Here is a 26,146-nt window from a genome sequence, read left to right as displayed (position 1 = left end):
CTTATATCCCCGACATAAAAACACATAAGGGGGGACCCTTATATCCGGGACAAAAAAACAAATAAGGGGGGACCCTTATATCCGGGACATAAAAACACATAAGGGGGGACCCTTATATCCGGGACATGAAACACATAAGGGGGGACCCTTATATCCCCGACATAAAAACACATAAGGGGGGACCCTTATATCCGGGACATAAAAACACATCAGGGTGGACCCTTATATTCGGGACATAAAAACACATAAGGGGGGACCCTTATATCCGGGACAAAAAAACACATAAGGGGAACCCTTATATCCGGGACATAAAAACACATAAGAGGGGACCCTTATATCCGGGACATGAAACACATAATGGGCAGACCCTTATATCCGGGACATGAAACACATAATGGGCAGACCCTTATATCCCCGACATAAAAACACATAAGGGGGAACCCTTATATCCCCGACATAAAAACACATAAGGGGGGACCCTTATAACCGGGACATAAAAACACATAAGAGGGGACCCTTATATCAAGGACATGAAACACATAAGGGGGGACCCTTATATCCGGGACATAAAAACACATAAGGGGGGACCCTTATATCCGGGACATAAAAACACATCAGGGTGGACCCTTATATCCGGGACATAAAAACACATAAGGGGGGACACTTATATCCGGGACAAAAAAACACATAAGGGGGGACCCTTATATCCGGGACATAAAAACACATAAGAGGGGACCCTTATATCCGGGACATGAAACACATAATGGGCAGACCCTTATATCCGGGACATGAAACACATAATGGGCAGACCCTTATATCCCCGACATAAAAACACATAAGGGGGAACCCTTATATCCCCGACATAAAAACACATAAGGGGGGACCCTTATAACCGGGACATAAAAACACATAAGAGGGGACCCTTATATCCGGGACATGAAACACATAAGGGGGGACCCTTATATCCGGGTCATAAAAACACATAAGGGGGGACCCTTATATCCCCGACATAAAAACACATAAGGGGGGACCCTTATATCTGGGACAAAAAAACACATAAGGGGGGACCCTTATATCCGGGACATAAAAACACATAAGGGGGGACCCTTATATCCGGGACATAAAAACACATAAGGGGGGACCCTTATATCCGTGACATAAAAACACATAAGGGGGGACCCTTATATCCGGGACATGAAACACATAAGGGGGGACCCTTATATCCGGGACATAAAAACACATAAGGGGGGACCCTTATATCCGGGACATAAAAACACATCAGGGTGGACCCTTATATCCGGGACATAAAAACACATAAGGGGGGACCCTTATATCCTGGACAAAAAAACACATAAGGGGGGACCCTTATATCCGGGACATAAAAACACATAAGAGGGGACCCTTATATCCGGGACATGAAACACATAATGGGCAGACCCTTATATCCGGGACATGAAACACATAATGGGCAGACCCTTATATCCCCGACATAAAAACACATAAGGGGGAACCCTTATATCCCCGACATAAAAACACATAAGGGGGGACCCTTATAACCGGGACATAAAAACACATAAGAGGGGACCCTTATATCCGGGACATGAAACACATAAGGGGGGACCCTTATATCCGGGTCATAAAAACACATAAGGGGGGACCCTTATATCCCCGACATAAAAATACATAAGGGGGGACCCTTATATCTGGGACAAAAAAACACATAAGGGGGGACCCTTATATCCGGGACATAAAAACACATAAGGGGGGACCCTTATATCCGGGACATAAAAACACATAAGGGGGGACCCTTATATCCGTGACATAAAAACACATAAGGGGGGACCCTTATATCCGGGACAAGAAACACATAAGGGGGGACCCTTATATCCGGGACATAAAAACACATAAGGGGGGACCCTTATATCCGTGACATAAAAACACATAAGGGGGGACCCTTACATCCGGGACATAAAAACACGTAAGGGGGGACCCTTATATCCGGGACATGAAACACATAAGGGGGTCCCTTATATCCCCGACATAAAAACACATAAGGGGGGACCCTTATATCCGGGACATAAAAACACATAAGGGGGGACCCTTATATCCGGGACATAAAAACACATAAGGGGGACCCTTATATCCGGGACATAAAAACACATAAGGGGGGACCCTTATATCCGGGACAAAAAAACACATAAGGGGAGACCCTTATATCCGGGACATAAAAACACATAAGAGGGGACCCTTATATCCGGGACATGAAACACATCATGGGCAGACCCTTATATCCGGGACATGAAACACATAATGGGCAGACCCTTATATCTCCGACATAAAAACACATAAGGGGGAACCCTTATATCCCCGACATAAAAACACATAAGGGGGGACCCTTATAACCGGGACATAAAAACACATAAGAGGGGACCCTTATATCCGGGACACGAAACACATAAGGGGGGACCCTTATATCCGGGACATAAAAACACATAAGGGGGGACCCTTATATCCCCGACATAAAAACACATAAGGGGGGACCCTTATATCCGGGACAAAAAAACAAATAAGGGGGGACCCTTATATCCGGGACATAAAAACACATAAGGGGGGACCCTTATATCCGGGACATGAAACACATAAGGGGGGACCCTTATATCCCCGACATAAAAACACATAAGGGGGGACCCTTATATCCGGGACATAAAAACACATCAGGGTGGACCCTTATATTCGGGACATAAAAACACATAAGGGGGGACCCTTATATCTGGGACAAAAAAACACATAAGGGGGGACCCTTATATCCGGGACATAAAAACACATAAGAGGGGACCCTTATATCCGGGACATGAAACACATAATGGGCAGACCCTTATATCCCCGACATAAAAACACATAAGGGGGAACCCTTATATCCCCGACATAAAAACACATAAGGGGGGACCCTTATAACCGGGACATAAAAACACATAAGAGGGGACCCTTATATCCGGGACATGAAACACATAAGGGGGGACCCTTATATCCGGGACATAAAAACACATAAGGGGGGACCCTTATATCCGGGACATAAAAACACATCAGGGTGGACCCTTATATCCGGGACATAAAAACACATAAGGGGGGACCCTTATATCCGGGACAAAAAAACACATAAGGGGGGACCCTTATATCCGGGACATAAAAACACATAAGAGGGGACCCTTATATCCGGGACATGAAACACATAATGGGCAGACCCTTATATCCGGGACATGAAACACATAATGGGCAGACCCTTATATCCCCGACATAAAAACACATAAGGGGGAACCCTTATATCCCCGACATAAAAACACATAAGGGGGGACCCTTATAACCGGGACATAAAAACACATAAGAGGGGACCCTTATATCCGGGACATGAAACACATAAGGGGGGACCCTTATATCCGGGTCATAAAAACACATAAGGGGGGACCCTTATATCCCCGACATAAAAACACATAAGGGGGGACCCTTATATCTGGGACAAAAAAACACATAAGGGGGGACCCTTATATCCGGGACATAAAAACACATAAGGGGGGACCCTTATATCCGGGACATAAAAACACATAAGGGGGGACCCTTATATCCGTGACATAAAAACACATAAGGGGGGACCCTTACATCCGGGACATAAAAACACGTAAGGGGGGACCCTTATATCCGGGACATGAAACACATAAGGGGGTCCCTTATATCCCCGACATAAAAACACATAAGGGGGGACCCTTATATCCGGGACATAAAAACACATAAGGGGGGACCCTTATATCCGGGAAATAAAAACACATAAGGGGGACCCTTATATCCGGGACATAAAAACACATAAGGGGGGACCCTTATATCCGGGACAAAAAAACACATAAGGGGGGACCCTTATATCCGGGACATAAAAACACATAAGAGGGGACCCTTATATCCGGGACATGAAACACATCATGGGCAGACCCTTATATCCGGGACATGAAGCACATAATGGGCAGACCCTTATATCTCCGACATAAAAACACATAAGGGGGAACCCTTATATCCCCGACATAAAAACACATAAGGGGGGACCCTTATAACCGGGACATAAAAACACATAAGAGGGGACCCTTATATCCGGGACACGAAACACATAAGGGGGGACCCTTATATCCGGGACATAAAAACACATAAGGGGGGACCCTTATATCCCCGACATAAAAACACATAAGGGGGGACCCTTATATCCGGGACAAAAAAACAAATAAGGGGGGACCCTTATATCCGGGACATAAAAATGCATAAGGGGGGACCCTTATATCCGGGACATAAAAACACATAAGGGGGGACCCTTATATTCCCGACATAAAAACACATAAGGGGGACCCTTATATGCGGGACATAAAAACACATAAGGGGGGACCCTTATATCCGGGACATAAAAACACATAAGGGGGGACCCTTATATCCGGGACATAAAAACACATAAGGGGGGACCCTTATATCCGGGACATAAAAACACATAAGGGGGGACCCTTACATCCGGGACATAAAAACACGTAAGGGGGGACCCTTATATCCGGGACATGAAACACATAAGGGGGGACCCTTATATCCCCGACATAAAAACACATAAGGGGGGACCCTTATATCCGGGACATAAAAACACATCAGGGTGGACCCTTATATTCGGGACATAAAAACACATAAGGGGGGACCCTTATATCCGGGACAAAAAAACACATAAGGGGGGACCCTTATATCCGGGACATAAAAACACATAAGAGGGGACCCTTATATCCGGGACATGAAACACATAATGGGCAGACCCTTATATCCGGGACATGAAACACATAATGGGCAGACCCTTATATCCCCGACATAAAAACACATAAGGGGGAACCCTTATATCCCCGACATAAAAACACATAAGGGGGGACCCTTATAACCGGGACATAAAAACACATAAGAGGGGACCCTTATATCCGGGACACGAAACACATAAGGGGGGACCCTTATATCCGGGACATAAAAACACATAAGGGGGGACCCTTATATCCCCGACATAAAAACACATAAGGGGGGACCCTTATATCCGGGACAAAAAAACAAATAAGGGGGGACCCTTATATCCGGGACATAAAAACACATAAGGGGGGTCCCTTATATCCGGGACATGAAACACATAAGGGGGGACCCTTATATCCCCGACATAAAAACACATAAGGGGGGACCCTTATATCCGGGACATAAAAACACATCAGGGTGGACCCTTATATTCAGTACATAAAAACACATAAGGGGGGACCCTTATATCCGGGACAAAAAAACACATAAGGGGGGACCCTTATATCCGGGACATAAAAACACATAAGAGGGGACCCTTATATCCGGGACATGAAACACATAATGGGCAGACCCTTATATCCGGGACATGAAACACATAATGGGCAGACCCTTATATCCCCGACATAAAAACACATAAGGGGGAACCCTTATATCCCCGACATAAAAACACATAAGGGGGGACCCTTATAACCGGGACATAAAAACACATAAGAGGGGACCCTTATATCCGGGACATGAAACACATAAGGGGGGACCCTTATATCCGGGACATAAAAACACATAGGGGGGGACCCTTATATCCGGGACATAAAAACACATCAGGGTGGACCCTTATATCCGGGACATAAAAACACATAAGGGGGGACCCTTATATCCGGGACAAAAAAACACATAAGGGGGGACCCTTATATCCGGGACATAAAAACACATAAGAGGGGACCCTTATATCCGGGACATGAAACACATAATGGGCAGACCCTTATATCCGGGACATGAAACACATAATGGGCAGACCCTTATATCCCCGACATAAAAACACATAAGGGGGAACCCTTATATCCCCGACATAAAAACACATAAGGGGGGACCCTTATAACCGGGACATAAAAACACATAAGAGGGGACCCTTATATCCGGGACATGAAACACATAAGGGGGGACCCTTATATCCGGGTCATAAAAACACATAAGGGGGGACCCTTATATCCCCGACATAAAAACACATAAGGGGGGACCCTTATATCTGGGACAAAAAAACACATAAGGGGGGACCCTTATATCCGGGACATAAAAACACATAAGGGGGGACCCTTATATCCGGGACATAAAAACACATAAGGGGGGACCCTTATATCCGGGAAATAAAAACACATAAGGGGGACCCTTATATCCAGGACATAAAAACACATACGGGGGGACCCTTATATCCGGGACAAAAAAACACATAAGGGGAGACCCTTATATCCGGGACATAAAAACACATAAGAGGGGACCCTTATATCCGGGACATGAAACACATCATGGGCAGACCCTTATATCCGGGACATGAAACACATAATGGGCAGACCCTTATATCTCCGACATAAAAACACATAAGGGGGAACCCTTATATCCCCGACATAAAAACACATAAGTCGGGACCCTTATAACCGGGACATAAAAACACATAAGAGGGGACCCTTATATCCGGGACACGAAACACATAAGGGGGGACCCTTATATCCGGGACATAAAAACACATAAGGGGGGACCCTTATATCCCCGACATAAAAACACATAAGGGGGGACCCTTATATCCGGGACAAAAAAACAAATAAGGGGGGACCCTTATATCCGGGACATAAAAATGCATAAGGGGGGACCCTTATATCCGGGACATAAAAACACATAAGGGGGGACCCTTATATTCCCGACATAAAAACACATAAGGGGGACCCTTATATGCGGGACATAAAAACACATAAGGGGGGACCCTTATATCCGGGACATAAAAACACATAAGGGGGGACCCTTATATCCGGGACATAAAAACACATAAGGGGGGACCCTTATATCCGGGACATAAAAACACATAAGGGGGGACCCTTACATCCGGGACATAAAAACACGTAAGGGGGGACCCTTATATCCGGGACATGAAACACATAATGGGCAGACCCTTATATCCCCGACATAAAAACACATAAGGGGGAACCCTTATATCCCCGACATAAAAACACATAAGGGGGGACCCTTATAACCGGGACATAAAAACACATAAGAGGGGACCCTTATATCCGGGACATGAAACACATAAGGGGGGACCCTTATATCCGGGTCATAAAAACACATAAGGGGGGACCCTTATATCCCCGACATAAAAACACATAAGGGGGGACCCTTATATCTGGGACAAAAAAACACATAAGGGGGGACCCTTATATCCGGGACATAAAAACACATAAGGGGGGACCCTTATATCCGGGACATAAAAACACATAAGGGGGGACCCTTATATCCGGGAAATAAAAACACATAAGGGGGACCCTTATATCCAGGACATAAAAACACATACGGGGGGACCCTTATATCCGGGACAAAAAAACACATAAGGGGAGACCCTTATATCCGGGACATAAAAACACATAAGAGGGGACCCTTATATCCGGGACATGAAACACATCATGGGCAGACCCTTATATCCGGGACATGAAACACATAATGGGCAGACCCTTATATCTCCGACATAAAAACACATAAGGGGGAACCCTTATATCCCCGACATAAAAACACATAAGTCGGGACCCTTATAACCGGGACATAAAAACACATAAGAGGGGACCCTTATATCCGGGACACGAAACACATAAGGGGGGACCCTTATATCCGGGACATAAAAACACATAAGGGGGGACCCTTATATCCCCGACATAAAAACACATAAGGGGGGACCCTTATATCCGGGACAAAAAAACAAATAAGGGGGGACCCTTATATCCGGGACATAAAAATGCATAAGGGGGGACCCTTATATCCGGGACATAAAAACACATAAGGGGGGACCCTTATATTCCCGACATAAAAACACATAAGGGGGACCCTTATATGCGGGACATAAAAACACATAAGGGGGGACCCTTATATCCGGGACATAAAAACACATAAGGGGGGACCCTTATATCCGGGACATAAAAACACATAAGGGGGGACCCTTATATCCGGGACATAAAAACACATAAGGGGGGACCCTTACATCCGGGACATAAAAACACGTAAGGGGGGACCCTTATATCCGGGACATGAAACACATAAGGGGGGACCCTTATATCCCCGACATAAAAACACATAAGGGCGGACCCTTATATCCGGGACATAAAAACACATAAGGAGGGACCCTTATATCCGGGACAAAAAAACACATAAGGGGGGACCCTTACATCCGGGACATAAAAACACGTAAGAGGGGACCCTTATATCCGGGACATGAAACACATAAGGGGGGACCCTTATATCCGGGACATAAAAACACATAAGGGGGGACCCTTATATCCCCGACATAAAAACACATAAGGGGGGACCCTTATATCCGGGACATAAAAACACATAAGGGGGGACCCTTATATCCGGGACATAAAAACACATAAGGGGGGACCCTTATATCCGGGACATAAAAACACATAAGGGGGGACCCTTATATCCGGGACATAAAAACACATAAGGGTGGACCCTTATATCCGGGACATAAAAACACATAAGGGGGGACCCTTATATCCGGGACAAAAAAACACATAAGGGGGGACCCTTATATCCGGGACATAAAAACACATAAGGGGGGACCCTTATATCCGGGACATAAAAACACATAAGGGGGGACCCTTATATCCGGGACATAAAAACACATAAGGGGGGACCCTTACATCCGGGACATAAAAACACGTAAGGGGGGACCCTTATATCCGGGACATGAAACACATAAGGGGGGACCCTTATATCCCCGACATAAAAACACATAAGGGGGGACCCTTATATCCGGGACATAAAAACACATCAGGGTGGACCCTTATATTCGGGACATAAAAACACATAAGGGGGGACCCTTATATCCGGGACAAAAAAACACATAAGGGGGGACCCTTATATCCGGGACATAAAAACACATAAGAGGGGACCCTTATATCCGGGACATGAAACACATAATGGGCAGACCCTTATATCCGGGACATGAAACACATAATGGGCAGACCCTTATATCCCCGACATAAAAACACATAAGGGGGAACCCTTATATCCCCGACATAAAAACACATAAGGGGGGACCCTTATAACCGGGACATAAAAACACATAAGAGGGGACCCTTATATCCGGGACACGAAACACATAAGGGGGGACCCTTATATCCGGGACATAAAAACACATAAGGGGGGACCCTTATATCCCCGACATAAAAACACATAAGGGGGGACCCTTATATCCGGGACAAAAAAACAAATAAGGGGGGACCCTTATATCCGGGACATAAAAACACATAAGGGGGGTCCCTTATATCCGGGACATGAAACACATAAGGGGGGACCCTTATATCCCCGACATAAAAACACATAAGGGGGGACCCTTATATCCGGGACATAAAAACACATCAGGGTGGACCCTTATATTCAGTACATAAAAACACATAAGGGGGGACCCTTATATCCGGGACAAAAAAACACATAAGGGGGGACCCTTATATCCGGGACATAAAAACACATAAGAGGGGACCCTTATATCCGGGACATGAAACACATAATGGGCAGACCCTTATATCCGGGACATGAAACACATAATGGGCAGACCCTTATATCCCCGACATAAAAACACATAAGGGGGAACCCTTATATCCCCGACATAAAAACACATAAGGGGGGACCCTTATAACCGGGACATAAAAACACATAAGAGGGGACCCTTATATCCGGGACATGAAACACATAAGGGGGGACCCTTATATCCGGGACATAAAAACACATAGGGGGGGACCCTTATATCCGGGACATAAAAACACATCAGGGTGGACCCTTATATCCGGGACATAAAAACACATAAGGGGGGACCCTTATATCCGGGACAAAAAAACACATAAGGGGGGACCCTTATATCCGGGACATAAAAACACATAAGAGGGGACCCTTATATCCGGGACATGAAACACATAATGGGCAGACCCTTATATCCGGGACATGAAACACATAATGGGCAGACCCTTATATCCCCGACATAAAAACACATAAGGGGGAACCCTTATATCCCCGACATAAAAACACATAAGGGGGGACCCTTATAACCGGGACATAAAAACACATAAGAGGGGACCCTTATATCCGGGACATGAAACACATAAGGGGGGACCCTTATATCCGGGTCATAAAAACACATAAGGGGGGACCCTTATATCCCCGACATAAAAACACATAAGGGGGGACCCTTATATCTGGGACAAAAAAACACATAAGGGGGGACCCTTATATCCGGGACATAAAAACACATAAGGGGGGACCCTTATATCCGGGACATAAAAACACATAAGGGGGGACCCTTATATCCGGGAAATAAAAACACATAAGGGGGACCCTTATATCCAGGACATAAAAACACATACGGGGGGACCCTTATATCCGGGACAAAAAAACACATAAGGGGAGACCCTTATATCCGGGACATAAAAACACATAAGAGGGGACCCTTATATCCGGGACATGAAACACATCATGGGCAGACCCTTATATCCGGGACATGAAACACATAATGGGCAGACCCTTATATCTCCGACATAAAAACACATAAGGGGGAACCCTTATATCCCCGACATAAAAACACATAAGTCGGGACCCTTATAACCGGGACATAAAAACACATAAGAGGGGACCCTTATATCCGGGACACGAAACACATAAGGGGGGACCCTTATATCCGGGACATAAAAACACATAAGGGGGGACCCTTATATCCCCGACATAAAAACACATAAGGGGGGACCCTTATATCCGGGACAAAAAAACAAATAAGGGGGGACCCTTATATCCGGGACATAAAAATGCATAAGGGGGGACCCTTATATCCGGGACATAAAAACACATAAGGGGGGACCCTTATATTCCCGACATAAAAACACATAAGGGGGACCCTTATATGCGGGACATAAAAACACATAAGGGGGGACCCTTATATCCGGGACATAAAAACACATAAGGGGGGACCCTTATATCCGGGACATAAAAACACATAAGGGGGGACCCTTATATCCGGGACATAAAAACACATAAGGGGGGACCCTTACATCCGGGACATAAAAACACGTAAGGGGGGACCCTTATATCCGGGACATGAAACACATAATGGGCAGACCCTTATATCCCCGACATAAAAACACATAAGGGGGAACCCTTATATCCCCGACATAAAAACACATAAGGGGGGACCCTTATAACCGGGACATAAAAACACATAAGAGGGGACCCTTATATCCGGGACATGAAACACATAAGGGGGGACCCTTATATCCGGGTCATAAAAACACATAAGGGGGGACCCTTATATCCCCGACATAAAAACACATAAGGGGGGACCCTTATATCTGGGACAAAAAAACACATAAGGGGGGACCCTTATATCCGGGACATAAAAACACATAAGGGGGGACCCTTATATCCGGGACATAAAAACACATAAGGGGGGACCCTTATATCCGGGAAATAAAAACACATAAGGGGGACCCTTATATCCAGGACATAAAAACACATACGGGGGGACCCTTATATCCGGGACAAAAAAACACATAAGGGGAGACCCTTATATCCGGGACATAAAAACACATAAGAGGGGACCCTTATATCCGGGACATGAAACACATCATGGGCAGACCCTTATATCCGGGACATGAAACACATAATGGGCAGACCCTTATATCTCCGACATAAAAACACATAAGGGGGAACCCTTATATCCCCGACATAAAAACACATAAGTCGGGACCCTTATAACCGGGACATAAAAACACATAAGAGGGGACCCTTATATCCGGGACACGAAACACATAAGGGGGGACCCTTATATCCGGGACATAAAAACACATAAGGGGGGACCCTTATATCCCCGACATAAAAACACATAAGGGGGGACCCTTATATCCGGGACAAAAAAACAAATAAGGGGGGACCCTTATATCCGGGACATAAAAATGCATAAGGGGGGACCCTTATATCCGGGACATAAAAACACATAAGGGGGGACCCTTATATTCCCGACATAAAAACACATAAGGGGGACCCTTATATGCGGGACATAAAAACACATAAGGGGGGACCCTTATATCCGGGACATAAAAACACATAAGGGGGGACCCTTATATCCGGGACATAAAAACACATAAGGGGGGACCCTTATATCCGGGACATAAAAACACATAAGGGGGGACCCTTACATCCGGGACATAAAAACACGTAAGGGGGGACCCTTATATCCGGGACATGAAACACATAAGGGGGGACCCTTATATCCCCGACATAAAAACACATAAGGGCGGACCCTTATATCCGGGACATAAAAACACATAAGGAGGGACCCTTATATCCGGGACAAAAAAACACATAAGGGGGGACCCTTACATCCGGGACATAAAAACACGTAAGAGGGGACCCTTATATCCGGGACATGAAACACATAAGGGGGGACCCTTATATCCGGGACATAAAAACACATAAGGGGGGACCCTTATATCCCCGACATAAAAACACATAAGGGGGGACCCTTATATCCGGGACATAAAAACACATAAGGGGGGACCCTTATATCCGGGACATAAAAACACATAAGGGGGGACCCTTATATCCGGGACATAAAAACACATAAGGGGGGACCCTTATATCCGGGACATAAAAACACATAAGGGTGGACCCTTATATCCGGGACATAAAAACACATAAGGGGGGACCCTTATATCCGGGACAAAAAAACACATAAGGGGGGACCCTTATATCCGGGACATAAAAACACATAAGAGGGGACCCTTATATCCGGGACATGAAACACATAATGGGCAGACCCTTATATCCGGGACATGAAACACATAATGGGCAGACCCTTATATCCCCGACATAAAAACACATAAGGGGGAACCCTTATATCCCCGACATAAAAACACATAAGGGGGGACCCTTATAACCGGGACATAAAAACACATAAGAGGGGACCCTTATATCCGGGACATGAAACACATAAGAAGGGACCCTTATATCCGGGTCATAAAAACACATAAGGGGGGACACTTATATCCCCGACATAAAAACAGATAAGGGGGGACCCTTATATCCGGGACAAAAAAACACATAAGGGGGGACCCTTATATCCGGGACATAAAAACACATAAGGGGGGACCCTTATATCCGGGACATAAAAACACATAAGGGGGGACCCTTATATCCGGGACATAAAAACACATAAGGGGGGACCCTTACATCCGGGACATAAAACCACGTAAGGGGGGACCCTTATATCCGGGACCTGAAACACATAAGGGGGTCCCTTATATCCCCGACATAAAAACACATAAGGGGGGACCCTTATATCCGGGACATAAAAACACATAAGAGGGGACCCTTATATCCGGGACATGAAACACATAATGGGCAGACCCTTATATCCGGGACATGAAACACATAATGGGCAGACCCTTATATCCCCGACATAAAAACACATAAGGGGGAACCCTTATATCCCCGACATAAAAACACATAAGGGGGGACTCTTATAACCGGGACATAAAAACACATAAGAGGGGACCCTTATATCCGGGACATGAAACACATAAGGGGGGACCCTTATATCCGGGTCATAAAAACACATAAGGGGGGACCCTTACATCCGGGACATAAAACCACGTAAGGGGGGACCCTTATATCCGGGACCTGAAACACATAAGGGGGTCCCTTATATCCCCGACATAAAAACACATAAGAGGGGACCCTTATATCCGGGACATGAAACACATAATGGGCAGACCCTTATATCCGGGACATGAAACACATAATGGGCAGACCCTTATATCCCCGACATAAAAACACATAAGGGGGAACCCTTATATCCCCGACATAAAAACACATAAGGGGGGACCCTTATAACCGGGACATAAAAACACATAAGAGGGGACCCTTATATCCGGGACACGAAACACATAAGGGGGGACCCTTATATCCGGGACATAAAAACACATAAGGGGGGACCCTTATATCCCCGACATAAAAACACATAAGGGGGGACCCTTATATCCGGGACAAAAAAACAAATAAGGGGGGACCCTTATATCCGGGACATAAAAACACATAAGGGGGGACCCTTATATCCGGGACATGAAACACATAAGGGGGGACCCTTATATCCCCGACATAAAAACACATAAGGGGGGACCCTTATATCCGGGACATAAAAACACATCAGGGTGGACCCTTATATTCAGTACATAAAAACACATAAGGGGGGACCCTTATATCCGGGACAAAAAAACACATAAGGGGGGACCCTTATATCCGGGACATAAAAACACATAAGAGGGGACCCTTATATCCGGGACATGAAACACATAATGGGCAGACCCTTATATCCGGGACATGAAACACATAATGGGCAGACCCTTATATCTCCGACATAAAAACACATAAGGGGGAACCCTTATATCCCCGACATAAAAACACATAAGTCGGGACCCTTATAACCGGGACATAAAAACACATAAGAGGGGACCCTTATATCCGGGACACGAAACACATAAGGGGGGACCCTTATATCCGGGACATAAAAACACATAAGGGGGGACCCTTATATCCCCGACATAAAAACACATAAGGGGGGACCCTTATATCCGGGACAAAAAAACAAATAAGGGGGGACCCTTATATCCGGGACATAAAAATGCATAAGGGGGGACCCTTATATCCGGGACATAAAAACACATAAGGGGGGACCCTTATATTCCCGACATAAAAACACATAAGGGGGACCCTTATATGCGGGACATAAAAACACATAAGGGGGGACCCTTATATCCGGGACATAAAAACACATAAGGGGGGACCCTTATATCCGGGACATAAAAACACATAAGGGGGGACCCTTATATCCGGGACATAAAAACACATAAGGGGGGACCCTTACATCCGGGACATAAAAACACGTAAGGGGGGACCCTTATATCCGGGACATGAAACACATAATGGGCAGACCCTTATATCCCCGACATAAAAACACATAAGGGGGAACCCTTATATCCCCGACATAAAAACACATAAGGGGGGACCCTTATAACCGGGACATAAAAACACATAAGAGGGGACCCTTATATCCGGGACATGAAACACATAAGGGGGGACCCTTATATCCGGGTCATAAAAACACATAAGGGGGGACCCTTATATCCCCGACATAAAAACACATAAGGGGGGACCCTTATATCTGGGACAAAAAAACACATAAGGGGGGACCCTTATATCCGGGACATAAAAACACATAAGGGGGGACCCTTATATCCGGGACATAAAAACACATAAGGGGGGACCCTTATATCCGGGAAATAAAAACACATAAGGGGGACCCTTATATCCAGGACATAAAAACACATACGGGGGGACCCTTATATCCGGGACAAAAAAACACATAAGGGGAGACCCTTATATCCGGGACATAAAAACACATAAGAGGGGACCCTTATATCCGGGACATGAAACTAATCATGGGCAGACCCTTATATCCGGGACATGAAACACATAATGGGCAGACCCTTATATCTCCGACATAAAAACACATAAGGGGGAACCCTTATATCCCCGACATAAAAACACATAAGTCGGGACCCTTATAACCGGGACATAAAAACACATAAGAGGGGACCCTTATATCCGGGACACGAAACACATAAGGGGGGACCCTTATATCCGGGACATAAAAACACATAAGGGGGGACCCTTATATCCCCGACATAAAAACACATAAGGGGGGACCCTTATATCCGGGACAAAAAAACAAATAAGGGGGGACCCTTATATCCGGGACATAAAAATGCATAAGGGGGGACCCTTATATCCGGGACATAAAAACACATAAGGGGGGACCCTTATATTCCCGACATAAAAACACATAAGGGGGACCCTTATATGCGGGACATAAAAACACATAAGGGGGGACCCTTATATCCGGGACATAAAAACACATAAGGGGGGACCCTTATATCCGGGACATAAAAACACATAAGGGGGGACCCTTATATCCAGGACATAAAAACACATAAGGGGGGACCCTTACATCCGGGACATAAAAACACGTAAGGGGGGACCCTTATATCCGGGACATGAAACACATAAGGGGGGACCCTTATATCCCCGACATAAAAACACATAAGGGCGGACCCTTATATCCGGGACATAAAAACACATAGGGAGGGACCCTTATATCCGGGACAAAAAAACACATAAGGGGGGACCCTTACATCCGGGACATAAAAACACGTAAGAGGGGACCCTTATATCCGGGACATGAAACACATAAGGGGGGACCCTTATATCCGGGACATAAAAACACATAAGGGGGGACCCTTATATCCCCGACATAAAAACACATAAGGGGGGACCCTTATATCCGGGACATAAAAACACATAAGGGGGGACCCTTATATCCGGGACATAAAAACACATAAGGGGGGACCCTTATATCCGGGACATAAAAACACATAAGGGGGGACCCTTATATCCGGGACATAAAAACACATAAGGGTGGACCCTTATATCCGGGACATAAAAACACATAAGGGGGGACCCTTATATCCGGGACAAAAAAACACATAAGGGGGGACCCTTATATCCGGGACATAAAAACACATAAGAGGGGACCCTTATATCCGGGACATGAAACACATAATGGGCAGACCCTTATATCCGGGACATGAAACACATAATGGGCAGACCCTTATATCCCCGACATAAAAACACATAAGGGGGAACCCTTATATCCCCGACATAAAAACACATAAGGGGGGACCCTTATAACCGGGACATAAAAACACATAAGAGGGGACCCTTATATCCGGGACATGAAACACATAAGGGGGGACCCTTATATCCGGGTCATAAAAACACATAAGGGGGGACACTTATATCCCCGACATAAAAACAGATAAGGGGGGACCCTTATATCCGGGACAAAAAAACACATAAGGGGGGACCCTTATATCCGGGACATAAAAACACATAAGGGGGGACCCTTACATCCGGGACATAAAAACACGTAAGGGGGGACCCTTATATCCGGGACATGAAACACATAAGGGGGGACCCTTATATCCCCGACATAAAAACACATAAGGGGGGACCCTTATATCCGGGACATAAAAACACATCAGGGTGGACCCTTATATTCGGGACATAAAAACACATAAGGGGGAACCCTTATATCCGGGACAAAAAAACACATAAGGGGGGACCCTTATATCCGGGACATAAAAACACATAAGAGGGGACCCTTATATCCGGGACATGAAACACATAATGGGCAGACCCTTATATCCGGGACATGAAACACATAATGGGCAGACCCTTATATCCCCGACATAAAAACACATAAGGGGGAACCCTTATATCCCCGACATAAAAACACATAAGGGGGGACCCTTATAACCGGGACATAAAAACACATAAGAGGGGACCCTTATATCCGGGACACGAAACACATAAGGGGGGACCCTTATATCCGGGACATAAAAACACATAAGGGGGGACCCTTATATCCCCGACATAAAAACACATAAGGGGGGACCCTTATATCCGGGACAAAAAAACAAATAAGGGGGGACCCTTATATCCGGGACATAAAAACACATAAGGGGGGACCCTTATATCCGGGACATGAAACACATAAGGGGGGACCCTTATATCCCCGACATAAAAACACATAAGGGGGGACCCTTATATCCGGGACATAAAAACACATCAGGGTGGACCCTTATATTCAGTACATAAAAACACATAAGGGGGGACCCTTATATCCGGGACAAAAAAACACATAAGGGGGGACCCTTATATCCGGGACATAAAAACACATAAGAGGGGACCCTTATATCCGGGACATGAAACACATAATGGGCAGACCCTTATATCCGGGACATGAAACACATAATGGGCAGACCCTTATATCCCCGACATAAAAACACATAAGGGGGAACCCTTATATCCCCGACATAAAAACACATAAGGGGGGACCCTTATAACCGGGACATAAAAACACATAAGAGGGGACCCTTATATCCGGGACATGAAACACATAAGGGGGGACCCTTATATCCGGGACATAAAAACACATAGGGGGGGACCCTTATATCCGGGACATAAAAACACATCAGGGTGGACCCTTATATCCGGGACATAAAAACACATAAGGGGGGACCCTTATATCCGGGACAAAAAAACACATAAGGGGGGACCCTTATATCCGGGACATAAAAACACATAAGAGGGGACCCTTATATCCGGGACATGAAACACATAATGGGCAGACCCTTATATCCGGGACATGAAACACATAATGGGCAGACCCTTATATCCCCGACATAAAAACACATAAGGGGGAACCCTTATATCCCCGACATAAAAACACATAAGGGGGGACCCTTATAACCGGGACATAAAAACACATAAGAGGGGACCCTTATATCCGGGACATGAAACACATAAGGGGGGACCCTTATATCCGGGTCATAAAAACACATAAGGGGGGACCCTTATATCCCCGACATAAAAACACATAAGGGGGGACCCTTATATCTGGGACAAAAAAACACATAAGGGGGGACCCTTATATCCGGGACATAAAAACACATAAGGGGGGACCCTTATATCCGGGACATAAAAACACATAAGGGGGGACCCTTATATCCGTGACATAAAAACACATAAGGGGGGACCCTTACATCCGGGACATAAAAACACGTAAGGGGGGACCCTTATATCCGGGACATGAAACACATAAGGGGGTCCCTTATATCCCCGACATAAAAACACATAAGGGGGGACCCTTATATCCGGGACATAAAAACACATAAGGGGGGACCCTTATATCCGGGAAATAAAAACACATAAGGGGGACCCTTATATCCGGGACATAAAAACACATAAGGGGGGACCCTTATATCCGGGACAAAAAAACACATAAGGGGAGACCCTTATATCCGGGACATAAAAACACATAAGAGGGGACCCTTATATCCGGGACATGAAACACATCATGGGTAGACCCTTATATCCGGGACATGAAACACATAATGGGCAGACCCTTATATCTCCGACATAAAAACACATAAGGGGGAACCCTTATATCCCCGACATAAAAACACATAAGTCGGGACCCTTATAACCGGGACATAAAAACACATAAGAGGGGACCCTTATATCCGGGACACGAAACACATAAGGGGGGACCCTTATATCCAGGACATAAAAACACATAAGGGGGGACCCTTATATCCCCGACATAAAAACACATAAGGGGGGACCCTTATATCCGGGACAAAAAAACAAATAAGGGGGGACCCTTATATCCGGGACATAAAACTGCATAAGGGGGGACCCTTATATCCGGGACATAAAAACACATAAGGGGGGACCCTTATATTCCCGACATAAAAACACATAAGGGGGACCCTTATATGCGGGACATAAAAACACATAAGGGGGGACCCTTATATCCGGGACATAAAAACACATAAGGGGGGACCCTTATATCCGGGACATAAAAACACATAAGGGGGGACCCTTATATCCGGGACATAAAAACACATAAGGGGGGACCCTTACATCCGGGACATAAAAACACGTAAGGGGGGACCCTTATATCCGGGACATGAAACACATAAGGGGGGACCCTTATATCCCCGACATAAAAACACATAAGGGCGGACCCTTATATCCGGGACATAAAAACACATAAGGAGGGACCCTTATATCCGGGACAAAAAAACACATAAGGGGGGACCCTTACATCCGGGACATAAAAACACGTAAGAGGGGACCCTTATATCCGGGACATGAAACACATAAGGGGGGACCCTTATATCCGGGACATAAAAACACATAAGGGGGGACCCTTATATCCCCGACATAAAAACACATAAGGGGGGACCCTTATATCCGGGACATAAAAACACATAAGGGGGGACCCTTATATCCGGGACATAAAAACACATAAGGGGGGACCCTTATATCCGGGACATAAAAACACATAAGGGGGGACCCTTATATCCGGGACATAAAAACACATAAGGGTGGACCCTTATATCCGGGACATAAAAACACATAAGGGGGGACCCTTATATCCGGGACAAAAAAACACATAAGGGGGGACCCTTATATCCGGGACATAAAAACACATAAGAGGGGACCCTTATATCCGGGACATGAAACACATAATGGGCAGACCCTTATATCCGGGACATGAAACACATAATGGGCAGACCCTTATATCCCCGACATAAAAACACATAAGGGGGAACCCTTATATCCCCGACATAAAAACACATAAGGGGGGACCCTTATAACCGGGACATAAAAACACATAAGAGGGGACCCTTATATCCGGGACATGAAACACATAAGGGGGGACCCTTATATCCGGGTCATAAAAACACATAAGGGGGGACACTTATATCCCCGACATAAAAACAGATAAGGGGGGACCCTTATATCCGGGACAAAAAAACACATAAGGGGGGACCCTTATATCCGGGACATAAAAACACATAAGGGGGGACCCTTACATCCGGGACATAAAAACACGTAAGGGGGGACCCTTATATCCGGGACATGAAACACATAAGGGGGGACCCTTATATCCCCGACATAAAAACACATAAGGGGGGACCCTTATATCCGGGACATAAAAACACATCAGGGTGGACCCTTATATTCGGGACATAAAAACACATAAGGGGGGACCCTTATATCCGGGACAAAAAAACACATAAGGGGGGACCCTTATATCCGGGACATAAAAACACATAAGAGGGGACCCTTATATCCGGGACATGAAACACATAATGGGCAGACCCTTATATCCGGGACATGAAACACATAATGGGCAGACCCTTATATCCCCGACATAAAAACACATAAGGGGGAACCCTTATATCCCCGACATAAAAACACATAAGGGGGGACCCTTATAACCGGGACATAAAAACACATAAGAGGGGACCCTTATATCCGGGACACGAAACACATAAGGGGGGACCCTTATATCCGGGACATAAAAACACATAAGGGGGGACCCTTATATCCCCGACATAAAAACACATAAGGGGGGACCCTTATATCCGGGACAAAAAAACAAATAAGGGGGGACCCTTATATCCGGGACATAAAAACACATAAGGGGGGACCCTTATATCCGGGACATGAAACACATAAGGGGGGACCCTTATATCCCCGACATAAAAACACATAAGGGGGGACCCTTATATCCGGGACATAAAAACACATCAGGGTGGACCCTTATATTCAGTACATAAAAACACATAAGGGGGGACCCTTATATCCGGGACAAAAAAACACATAAGGGGGGACCCTTATATCCGGGACATAAAAACACATAAGAGGGGACCCTTATATCCGGGACATGAAACACATAATGGGCAGACCCTTATATCCGGGACATGAAACACATAATGGGCAGACCCTTATATCCCCGACATAAAAACACATAAGGGGGAACCCTTATATCCCCGACATAAAAACACATAAGGGGGGACCCTTATAACCGGGACATAAAAACACATAAGAGGGGACCCTTATATCCGGGACATGAAACACATAAGGGGGGACCCTTATATCCGGGACATAAAAACACATAGGGGGGGACCCTTATATCCGGGACATAAAAACACATCAGGGTGGACCCTTATATCCGGGACATAAAAACACATAAGGGGGGACCCTTATATCCGGGACAAAAAAACACATAAGGGGGGACCCTTATATCCGGGACATAAAAACACATAAGAGGGGACCCTTATATCCGGGACATGAAACACATAATGGGCAGACCCTTATATCCGGGACATGAAACACATAATGGGCAGACCCTTATATCCCCGACATAAAAACACATAAGGGGGAACCCTTATATCCCCGACATAAAAACACATAAGGGGGGACCCTTATAACCGGGACATAAAAACACATAAGAGGGGACCCTTATATCCGGGACATGAAACACATAAGGGGGGACCCTTATATCCGGGTCATAAAAACACATAAGGGGGGACCCTTATATCCCCGACATAAAAACACATAAGGGGGGACCCTTATATCTGGGACAAAAAAACACATAAGGGGGGACCCTTATATCCGGGACATAAAAACACATAAGGGGGGACCCTTATATCCGGGACATAAAAACACATAAGGGGGGACCCTTATATCCGTGACATAAAAACACATAAGGGGGGACCCTTACATCCGGGACATGAAAACACGTAAGGGGGGACCCTTATATCCGGGACATGAAACACATAAGGGGGTCCCTTATATCCCCGACATAAAAACACATAAGGGGGGACCCTTATATCCGGGACATAAAAACACATAAGGGGGGACCCTTATATCCGGGAAATAAAAACACATAAGGGGGACCCTTATATCCGGGACATAAAAACACATAAGGGGGGACCCTTATATCCGGGACAAAAAAACACATAAGGGGAGACCCTTATATCCGGGACATAAAAACACATAAGAGGGGACCCTTATATCCGGGACATGAAACACATCATGGGCAGACCCTTATATCCGGGACATGAAACACATAATGGGCAGACCCTTATATCTCCGACATAAAAACACATAAGGGGGAACCCTTATATCCCCGACATAAAAACACATAAGTCGGGACCCTTATAACCGGGACATAAAAACACATAAGAGGGGACCCTTATATCCGGGACACGAAACACATAAGGGGGGACCCTTATATCCGGGACATAAAAACACATAAGGGGGGACCCTTATATCCCCGACATAAAAACACATAAGGGGGGACCCTTATATCCGGGACAAAAAAACAAATAAGGGGGGACCCTTATATCCGGGACATAAAACTGCATAAGGGGGGACCCTTATATCCGGGACATAAAAACACATAAGGGGGGACCCTTATATTCCCGACATAAAAACACATAAGGGGGACCCTTATATGCGGGACATAAAAACACATAAGGGGGGACCCTTATATCCGGGACATAAAAACACATAAGGGGGGACCCTTATATCCGGGACATAAAAACACATAAGGGGGGACCCTTATATCCGGGACATAAAAACACATAAGGGGGGACCCTTACATCCGGGACATAAAAACACGTAAGGGGGGACCCTTATATCCGGGACATGAAACACATAAGGGGGGACCCTTATATCCCCGACATAAAAACACATAAGGGCGGACCCTTATATCCGGGACATAAAAACACATAAGGAGGGACCCTTATATCCGGGACAAAAAAACACATAAGGGGGGACCCTTACATCCGGGACATAAAAACACGTAAGAGGGGACCCTTATATCCGGGACATGAAACACATAAGGGGGGACCCTTATATCCGGGACATAAAAACACATAAGGGGGGACCCTTATATCCCCGACATAAAAACACATAAGGGGGGACCCTTATATCCGGGACATAAAAACACATAAGGGGGGACCCTTATATCCGGGACATAAAAACACATAAGGGGGGACCCTTATATCCGGGACATAAAAACACATAAGGGGGGACCCTTATATCCGGGACATAAAAACACATAAGGGTGGACCCTTATATCCGGGACATAAAAACACATAAGGGGGGACCCTTATATCCGGGACAAAAAAACACATAAGGGGGGACCCTTATATCCGGGACATAAAAACACATAAGAGGGGACCCTTATATCCGGGACATGAAACACATAATGGGCAGACCCTTATATCCGGGACATGAAACACATAATGGGCAGACCCTTATATCCCCGACATAAAAACACATAAGGGGGAACCCTTATATCCCCGACATAAAAACACATAAGGGGGGACCCTTATAACCGGGACATAAAAACACATAAGAGGGGACCCTTATATCCGGGACATGAAACACATAAGGGGGGACCCTTATATCCGGGTCATAAAAACACATAAGGGGGGACACTTATATCCCCGACATAAAAACAGAAAAGGGGGGACCCTTATATCCGGGACAAAAAAACACATAAGGGGGGACCCTTATATCCGGGACATAAAAACACATAAGGGGGGACCCTTATATCCGGGACATAAAAACACATAAGGGGGGACCCTTATATCCGGGACATAAAAACACATAAGGGGGGACCCTTACATCCGGGACATAAAACCACGTAAGGGGGGACCCTTATATCCGGGACCTGAAACACATAAGGGGGGACCCTTATATCCGGGACAAAAAAACACATAAGGGGGGACCCTTATATCCCCGACATAAAAACACATAAGGGGGGACCCTTATATCCGGGACAAAAAAACACATAATGGGGGACCCTTATATCCGGGACATAAAAACACATAAGGGGGGACCCTTATATCCGGGACATAAAAACACATAAGGGGGGACCCTTATATCCCCGACATAAAAACACATAAGGGGGGACCCTTACATCCGGGACATAAAAACACATAAGGGGGGACCCTTATATCCGGGACTTGAAACACATAAGGGGGTCCCTTATATCCCCGACATAAAAACACATAAGGGGGGACCCTTATATCCGGGACATAAAAACACATAAGGGGGGACCCTTATATCCGGGACATAAAAACACATAAGGGGGGACCCTTATAACCGGGACAAAAAAACACTTAAGAGGGGACCCTTATATCCGGGACATGAAACACATAAGGGGGGACCCTTATATCCGGGACATAAAAACACATAAGGGGGGACCCTTATATCCGGGACATAAAAACACATACGGGTGGACCCTTATATCCGGGACATAAAAACACATAAGGGGGGACCCTTATATCCGGGACAAATAAACACATAAGGGGGGACCCTTATATCCGGGACATTAAAACACATAAGAGGGGACCCTTATATCCGGGATATGAAACACATCATGGGCAGACCCTTATATCCGGGACATGAAACACATAATGGGCAGACCCTTATATCCCCGACATAAAAACACATAAGGGGGAACCCTTATATCCCCGACATAAAAACACATAAAGGGGGACCCTTATAACCGGGACATAAAAACACATAAGAGGGGACCCTTATATCCGGGACATGAAACACATAAGGGGGGACCCTTATATCCGGGACATAAAAACACATAAGAGGGGACCCTTATATCCGGGACATAAAAACACATAAGGGGGGACCCTTATATCCGGGACATAAAAACACATAAGGGGGGACCCTTATATCCGGGACAAAAAAACACATAGGGGGGACCCTTATACCCGGGACATAAAAACACATAAGGGGGGACCCTTATATCCGGGACATAAAAACACATAAGGGGGGACCCTTATATCCCCGACATAAAAACACATAAGGGGGGACCCTTATATCCCCGACATAAAAACACATAAGGGGGGACCCTTATATCCGGGACATAAAAACACATAAGGGGGGACCCTTATATTCGGGACATAAAAACACATAAGGGGGGACCCTTATATCCGGGACATAAAAACACATAAGGGGGGACCCTTATATCCGGGACATAAAAACACATAAGGGGGGACCCTTATATCCGGGACATGAAACACATCATGGGCAGACCCTTATATCCGGGACATGAAACACATAATGGGCAGACCCTTATATCCCCGACATAAAAACACATAAGGGGGGACCCTTATATCCGGGACATAAAAACACATAAGAGGGGACCCTTATATCCGGGACATAAAAACACATAAGGGGGGACCATTATATCCCCGACATAAAAACACATAAGGGGGGACCCTTATATCCGGGACATAAAAACACATAAAGGGGGACCCTTATATCCGGGACATAAAAACACATAAGGGGGGACCCATATATCCGGGACATAAAAACACATAAGGGGGGACCCTTATATCCGGGACATAAAAACACATAAGGGGGGACCCTTATATCCGGGACATAAAAACACATAAGGGGGGACCCTTATATCCGGGACATAAAAACACATAAGGGGGGATCCTTATATCCGGGACATAAAAACACATAAGGGGGGACCCTTATATCC

This window comes from Hyperolius riggenbachi, chromosome 8, assembly GCF_040937935.1.
Source record: "Hyperolius riggenbachi isolate aHypRig1 chromosome 8, aHypRig1.pri, whole genome shotgun sequence".
In the NCBI taxonomy this organism is placed as follows: domain Eukaryota; kingdom Metazoa; phylum Chordata; class Amphibia; order Anura; family Hyperoliidae; genus Hyperolius; species Hyperolius riggenbachi.
Note: the sequence above shows the minus strand (reverse complement) of the source record.